The sequence below is a fragment of the Macaca mulatta genome, chromosome 5 (assembly GCF_049350105.2).
Source record: "Macaca mulatta isolate MMU2019108-1 chromosome 5, T2T-MMU8v2.0, whole genome shotgun sequence".
Lineage (NCBI taxonomy): Eukaryota > Metazoa > Chordata > Mammalia > Primates > Cercopithecidae > Macaca > Macaca mulatta.
In genome coordinates this window covers 29123009-29131515 of record NC_133410.1, presented here as the reverse complement: position 1 = coordinate 29131515, position 8507 = coordinate 29123009, and the positions used below count along the sequence as shown (strand labels likewise).

The window sequence follows — 8507 nt, the reverse complement described above, 5'->3', positions numbered from 1 at the left end:
GTGCTTGGCCCACCACTGTTATTTCTGGCAATTGAGCAAGCCACCTTGGTGCCCTAGAATTGACCTCTCTGGACCTGCTAACACAAGTGCCAGCATATACCACCCTGACACCCAATGACAGGCACGCACATGGCTGCCACCACTGGGGTCCCAAAACTGGCCCACCTGGCATCCTAGTTCCCAACAACTTCACCATAGCCTCTACTAACAAACAAACAACCCTAAACCACCAAGTAACTCACAAAGACATCATATGATGCTGTTTACAGCCAAATAAATCATATAGAGACTGCACTACAAAGTACACCCATAATCAAAGCCAACATGTTCTACTCAACCAACACCATAGACTCATCTTCAGGAAAATGTCCTCCCATACAAAAGCCAATTCAGAAAAAAATATTGGAACAAAAGACTGATAAACCGAATGCACAGATATCAATGTGAATACACATGAATGACAAAAAAAACAAGGAAGTATGTCAATTTCTAGAGGAATACAATAATTCTCCACCAATATATCCCGATCCAAAAGAAATGTGTAAAATCCTGGAAAAAGAATCAGACATATTGGTGTTAAAGAAGCAGAGTGAGATACAAAAGAATGCTGAAAAACAATACAAATAAACTAAAAAAAAATTAGGATATGAATAAGATATTTACCAAAGAGATAGATATCTTTTAAAAATATGGAACTGGAGAATTCATTAAACAAAATACAAAAATGCATTCAAAAGCATCAACAATAGACTAAGCAGAATAAATAATCATAGAGAATGTGAAAACAGTTCTTTTGAAACAACCCACTCAGGTGAAAGTAAAGACAGAAGAATAAAAAAGAATGAGCAAAGAGTATTTACATGTAGGACACCATAAAGCAGCAAAATATTCAAATATTCAGTGTCCCAGAAGGTGAAGAATAAACAAAAGGGTTAGAAAACCAATTTAATGAAATAATAGATAAAAACTTCCCAAGTCTAGCAAGATAATTAGACATTCAGATATAGCAGGCTAAATGATAGCCAAATAGATAAAATTCATAAAGGTCTTCTCCATTGCACATTATAGTCAAACTGTCAAACATGAAAGACAAAGAGAGAATTCTACAAACAGCAAGAGGAAAGCATCTAGTCACTTATGAAGAAACCCCCATCAGACTAATAGCAGATTTCTCAGCAGAAATTTTACAGACTAGGAGAGAATGACATGATATAAGTTATGTAAGAAACAAAAAAAAACCTGTCAGCCAAGGATATTATACCTAGCAAAGTTATCCTTCATAAATGAAGGAGAAATAACATCATTCCTGTAAAAGCAAAAGTGCAGAGAATTCATCACCACTACATCAGCACTACAAGTACTTAATGGAGTCCTATACCTGGAAGCGAAACATTGACACCTATCATCATGAAAACACACACAAATGTAAAATCAACTGGTAGAGAAAACACAAATAAGAGAAAAGACTCAAATATTGCCACTACAGAAAACCAGTAAACCACAATGCTAAACAATAAGGGAGAAAGAGAAGAAAAAATATATACAAAACAATCAGAAATTAATTAATACAATGTCAGAAATACACTACCCTGGCACCCAATGCCAATCACATATTAACAACAATCTTGAATATAAATGAATGAAACTTCTGATTAACAGATATAGACTGACTGAATGGATAAAAAATGACTGTATTTGTCCATTTTCACACTGCTGTATAGAACTTCCCTGAGACTGGTTAATTTATAAAGGAAAGAATCCTGCATGGCTGGAAAAGCCTCAGGAAACTTGGAATCATAGAGGAAGGGGAAGCAGGCACCTTCTTCACAAAGTAGTGGGGGAGAGAGGGCATGTGAAGGAGGAACTGCCCAACACATAAAACCATCAGATCTTGTGAGAACTCACTCACTATCATGAGAACAGCATGCGGAAAACTGCCTCCATCATTTAATCACCTACCACCAGGTTCCTCCCTTGACATGTGGGGATTAAAATTCAAGATGAAATTTGGGTGGGGACACAGAGTCACACCATATCAATGACAGGATTATATGCTGCCTATAAGGAACTCATCACTTTTAAAGATACACAAACTAAAAATAAAGGGATATTTAAAAAATTCCATATTAATGGAAACGCAAAGTGAGCCAGAGTAGATACACTTACATCAAATAAAACAAACTTGACATCAAAAACAGTAAAATGAGACAAAAAAGATGATATTATGTGATGATAAAAGGATCAATTCAGCAAGAGGCTATGACTATTCTGAAAATCTATGCACCCAGCAAAGGAGCACCCAGATAAATAAAGGAAACATTATTAGATCTAAAGGGAGTCATTGACTCCAATACAGTAATAGTTGGGGACTTCAACACCCCATTTTCAGCATTAGACAGATAATCTAGAGAGAAAATTAACAAAGAAATTTTAGAATTACACTACACACTAAACCAAATGGACCTAAAAGACATTTACAGAACATTTTATTCAATAGCTACAGAATACACATTCTTATCATCAGCACACGGAGCACTCTCCAAGATAGATCATATGTTAGGACACAAAATAGTTCTTCATTTTTAATTCTTATTTTTAAAAATTGAAATCATATCAAGTGTCCTCTCAAACTACTATGGAATAAAACTACAAATCAATAAAAATAACTTGGGAAATTGTACAAATGCATGGAAATTGAACAACGTGCTCCTGAATGGCAATTTGATCAAGGAAGAAATTAAGAAAAATATGAAAAAAAAAGTCTTGAAACAAATGAAAATCAAAACACAAAATACAAAACCTATAAAATACAGCAAAAACAGGGCTAAGAAGGAAGTTTATAGCAATACATGCCTACACCAAAAAATAGAAACATTTGAAATAAACAATCTAACAATGTACCCGAAGAAACTAGAGAAGCAAGAACAAATCAAAGCCACACTTAGTACAAAAAATATAACAAAAATCAGAGTGAAACTAAACAAAATAGTGACTAAAATACAAAGAATTTGTAAAATGAAAAATTGTTTCTTTTGAAAATATAAAGAAAATTGATAAACCAGTTGCTAGATTAACCAAGAAAAAAGAAGAGAGAAGGCCAAAATAAACAAAAGCAAAATGTAAAAGAAGACATTACAACTGATGACACAGAAATATAAAAGTGAATCAAAGACTACTGTGAACAAGTCTACATAAACAAACTTTCAAAAAAGAAGTAACACCAATTACCCTCAAACTATTCCAGGAAATTGAATGAGTGAATTCTTTCTAACTCATCCTGTGAAGCAAACATTGCCCCAATACTAAAGCCAGACAAGGACACAATAAAAATAAAGAAAAAAAAACCCTACAGGCAAGAAAATATCCTGAAAAACTTAGATGCAAAAATGTTCAACAAAATACTAGGAAACAGAATCCAATAGTACATGAAAACAATAATATACCATCATAATGTGGGATTTATCCCAGGGAGGCAAAGATGATTGAACTTACCTCAATCAATAAATGCGATATGTCACATTAACAGAATGAAGAACAAAAGACATATAAAAATCTCAATAGATGCAGAGAAAGCACTTGATAAAGTCCACCCTCCTTTTATGATAAAAATCCTCAACAAACTAGGTATTAAAGGTACATACCTCAATCCAATAAAGACTGTGTATGACAAAACCACAGCTGACATCAAACTGAATGCGTGAAAGCTGAAAGCCTTTTCTCAAAGAGATGAAATAAGACAAGAATGCCTGCTTTCATCACTCCTATTCAACATAAGAGTGGAAGTCCTAGCCAGAGCAACCAGGCGGGAGGAAAATAGACACACACACACACACACACACACACACACACGGCATCCAAATTGGAAAAGACGAAGTCAAATTGTCCCTCTTTGCTGATGATATGATCCTCCATCTAGAAAAAAATAAAAATTCCACCAAAAAACTATTAGATCTGGTTAATAAATGCATTAAAATTACAGGATACAAAATCAATGTAAAAAATTAGTAGCATTTCTATGAACCCATAATAAACTAGCTGAGAAATAAGTTAAAAATGCAAGAGTAGAGAATGGACGATCAGATGGGGCATATGGAGAAGGAGGACACGCCCTGCCCCTGGACTTCTGCACTGACTGAGGAAGTTAACAGGCTTGTGCCAGGAGAAGGATTATAGCCCATGCCCCACATTCCTCTACCTGACCTAACAGAGACCCCCACACCCACTAAAAAGCAAACGCTGTTGGGTTCAAAGGAAGACCTAGCACCTTTTGGTGTGCTGGAAAAACTGATCTCACAGTACCTTCTGTCAGAGGAGAATGTAGCTGAGGTACATTCATCTTGATGAATCTATGAACTCAGAAAAGTTGATCCAGGATCCATCTTCAGACTTAAGGCAGCTCTTGACCTCCCTCTGCTGCCTGCTGGTGCTGGCCAGTGCAGGAAGCAGACCCTATTTCTACCCCTTGTCTGAACAGCTAGTCAACTATATCAACAAACCAAACACCATACAGCAGGCCAGGCACAACTTCCGTAAAATGGAATGAGCTACCTGAGGAGGCCGTGTAGTACCTTCCTGGGCAGATCCAAGCTGCCCCAGAGAGTTAAGTTTTCTAGGACATAAATCTGCCTGAAAGCTTTGATCCACAGGAACAGTGGCCAGACTGACTTCGGAGAGATCAGAGACCAGGGCTCCTATGGCTTTTGCTGGGCTTTGGGGGCTTTGGAAGCCATCTCTGACTGGATCTGCATCCACCCCAACAGGGGGCAGGGGAGGGAGTCATATGGAGGTGTCCACGGAGGACAAGCTCACCTGTTTGTGTGGGGACGGCTGCAACGGTGGTTATACCAATGAAGCTTGGAACTTCTGGACAAGAAAAGGCCTGGTTTCTGGTGGCGTCTATGACTCTCATGTAGGTTGAAGACTTTTCCCATCTCTCCGTCCCTGTGAGCACCACATCCATGGCTCCATATGTGGGGAAAGGAGACTCCCCCAAGTGCAGCAAGACCTGCAAACCTGGCCAGATCTACAAAGAGGGCAGGCACTATGGATGCAGTTCTTACCGTATCTCTAACAGCACAAAGGACATCATGACCAAGATCTGCAAAAATTACCCAGTGGAGGAAGCCTTCTCTGTGTATTCGGATTTCCTGCTGTACAAGTTCAAAGAACACCAAGATGATGGAGGCCATGCCATCTGCATCCTGGGCTGCAAGGTGGAGGACAGCATGTCCTACTGACTGGTTGCAAATCCTGGAACAGGGACTGGGTAATAATGGCTTCCTTATTTTTTAAGTTTTATTTTAAGTTCAGGGGTACATGTGCAGGTTTGTAACGTAGGTACACTTGTGTCATGGGGTTTTGTTGTGCCGATTATTTCAACACTCAGATATTAAGCCTAGTACCCATTAGTTATTTTTCCTGATCTCCTCCCTTCTCCCACTCTCCTCCCCGCAACAGTCCCCCATGAGTGTTTTCCCCTCTATGTGTCCATGTGTTCTCATCATTTAACTTCCACTTATATGTCTATCAACGATAGACTGGATAAAGAAAATGTGGTACATATACACCATGGAATACCATAAGGCCATAAAAGTGAACAAGATAATGTTCTTTACAGGGACATGGATGGGGCTGAAGGCCATTATCTGTGAAAATAACTTCTTCAAAATCCTCAGAGGACAAGATCACTATGGAATTGAATCTGAAGTGGTGACTGAAATTCCACACACTGAGCAGTACTGGGGAAAGATCTAATCTGCTGTAGGCCTGGCTGGCCATTCCTGGGGCAGTCTTTCCCTGAATATAATCAGGGATGGGGGTGAGATGGAGATAGAAGTGTGTTTTATTTTTTGAGTTCACATAAGATACAAGTCTGAGACAGGGCCTGAACTGGATTGGCTCTAACCTATCCATGACCCATCAGAGCTATCTTCCAATAACACACACCAAATCCCAGATACCTCCCAGCCCATTCAGTGGACTGACAGCCATAGTGCAGACAGTTAGACCACATAAGCCACTGATGCAAGCACCATGTGTTTTTTTCCCAAAGACCAGTGCTGTAGGTAGTGCCTGTTGCCCTGGCTCTGGCTGCATTCCCCCACTCCCCCACCTCCTCCCCTACTTATGCATCTTCAGAGAGCAAGACAGATACCCAGTAATGAAAAGTGGAGATTTTAATGAGATGACAAATTCTCCGCTGTGAGCAGTACCTCTAAGCAAGCAGCTTTCCACATTTGTGACAAGTTCAGAGGAGGTATGATGGTATGGTAACCTTTTGGAGAAAGTCACGTTCTCCTAGGGTTCCGGTACCTATCGAGCTTTGCAATGTCAGAAACTATCTCTGGTCTTGTCCCTGGCATGATTCTTTTTTAGTAGGAGTTTTATTTTTGTGCACCTCAGCCAATCATGTGAATGAACAAGTTTAATAGTTGAAGAAACTATACTAGTTTTACAGATTGCTTCCTAATGTGGCTTAAAGCGAAACTGAGTGGTTACAATCTGCTTCTGACCTGCTGACCCCAATGAAACTAGTTTTAGAGAAACCAGCTTTTACTTTTTTTTTTTTTTAAATTACTGCTTAATTCTGTCAAGTTAATAAGACATGTCTGTGCCAATAAAATCTTTCTCCTTCAGAAAAAAATTAAAGAATGCAATCTCGTTTTTCAGTAGCTAAAAAAAAAAAAAAAAAAAAAAAAAAAAAATCACTCAGGAATAAATTTTACCAAGGAGGTGAAGATCTCTATAAGAAAAACTATACAAACCTACTGAAAGATGTTGAAGATGACACAGACAAATGGAGATACACCCCATGTTCATGGATCAGAATAATTAATATTATTAAAGTGACCATACTGCTCAATGCAATCTGCAGATTCGGTGCAATCCCTATCAAACTACCAACGCTATTTTTCACAGAAATATTTTTAAAAATCCCAAAATTTGTTTGAAACCATAAAGGAGCCCGGATAGACAAAGCTATTCTGAGAAAAAAAGAAGAAAGTTGGAGGCTTCACACTGTCTGACTTCAAAATGAATGACAAAGCTATAGTAACCAAAACAGCATGATATTAGTATAAAAAAAGACATATACACTAGTGGAACAGAATTGAGAACCCCAAAAGTAAAGCCACATATTTACACCCAGCTAATTTTTGACAAATGTACCAAAGACACACACTGGGGAAAAATGCTCTTTTCAATAAATGGTGCTGGGAAAATTGAATATCCATATCCAGAAGAATGAAACTGGACCCCTATATCTCACCATATGCAGCATTCAACCCAAGTTTGATTAAAGGCTTAAATGTAAGACCTGAAACTATAAAACTACTAGAAGGAAACCTAGGAAAAATGTTTCAAGGCATTGGTCTAGGCAAATGCTTTATGACTAAGACCTCAGAAGTACAGATAATAGAAACAAAAATAGATAAATGAGATTATATTAAATTTAAAGCTTTCTGCACAGCAAAAAAAAAAAAAAAAAAAAAAAAGGCAGAGTGAAGAGATAAACTGTTCAATGGGAGAAAATATTTGCAAAATAGATATTCAACAAGGGACTAATATCCAGAATACGTAAGAAACTCAAACAACTCAATAGTAAAATACCAAATAATTCCATTACAAAATGGACAGAGGACATGAATAAACATTTCTCAAAAGAAGACATACAAATGCTTAATAGGTATGTCAAAAAATACTCTACTTCACTAATTATCAGGGAAATGCAAGTCAGAACTACAATTAGATATCATCTTATGCCAGCTCTAATATATATTATTAAAAAGATGAAAAAAACAGATGCTGGCAAAGATGCAGAGAAAGGGGACTTTTATACACTGTTGGAGAAATTGTAAATTTGTGCAACCACTATGGAAAACAGTACAGACATTTTTCACAAAGAAAAAGAAAAACCTAAAAATATAACTACCGCGTGATCCAGCAATTCCAAGGCTGGGTAATTATCAAAAGAAAAAGAAATCAGTATATCAAAGAGACACCTTGCACTTGCATGCTTATTGCAGCACTATTCCCAATAGCCAAGATATGGAACCAATGTAAGTGTCCATTAATAGATGAATGACTAAAAATATGTTATATATACCTAATAAAAAACTATTCATGCATAAAAATGAATGAAATCATGTTATTTGCAGCAACATGGATGGAACTAGAGGTCACTATGCTAAGTAAAATAAGTTAGTCACACAAATACAAATATCACATGTTCTCACTCTTATGTGAGAGCTAAAACCATGGATTTCATGGAAGTAGAGAGTAGAATTATAGATACCAGAGGCTAGTCAGTGCAAGTGAGAGGGAGAGGTAGATGAAGAGAGGTGAGTTAATGGGTGCAAATATACAGTTGGATAGAAGGTATGAGTTCTAATATTTGCTGGCATAGTAGGGTGACTAAAATTAGCAGTAATACATTGTATATTTCAAAGTAGCAAGAAGAAATGATTTGAACTGTTTCCAACACATACATATGAGAAATACTCAAGGTA

General features: G+C 37.4%; 1 pseudogene; it reads left to right on the top strand.

Moving 5' to 3' along the window:
* The first annotated feature begins 4780 nt into the window (after positions 1-4780).
* LOC100430027 (cathepsin B-like) lies at positions 4781-5754 on the top strand (annotated as a pseudogene).
* The last annotated feature ends 2753 nt before the right edge of the window (positions 5755-8507 follow it).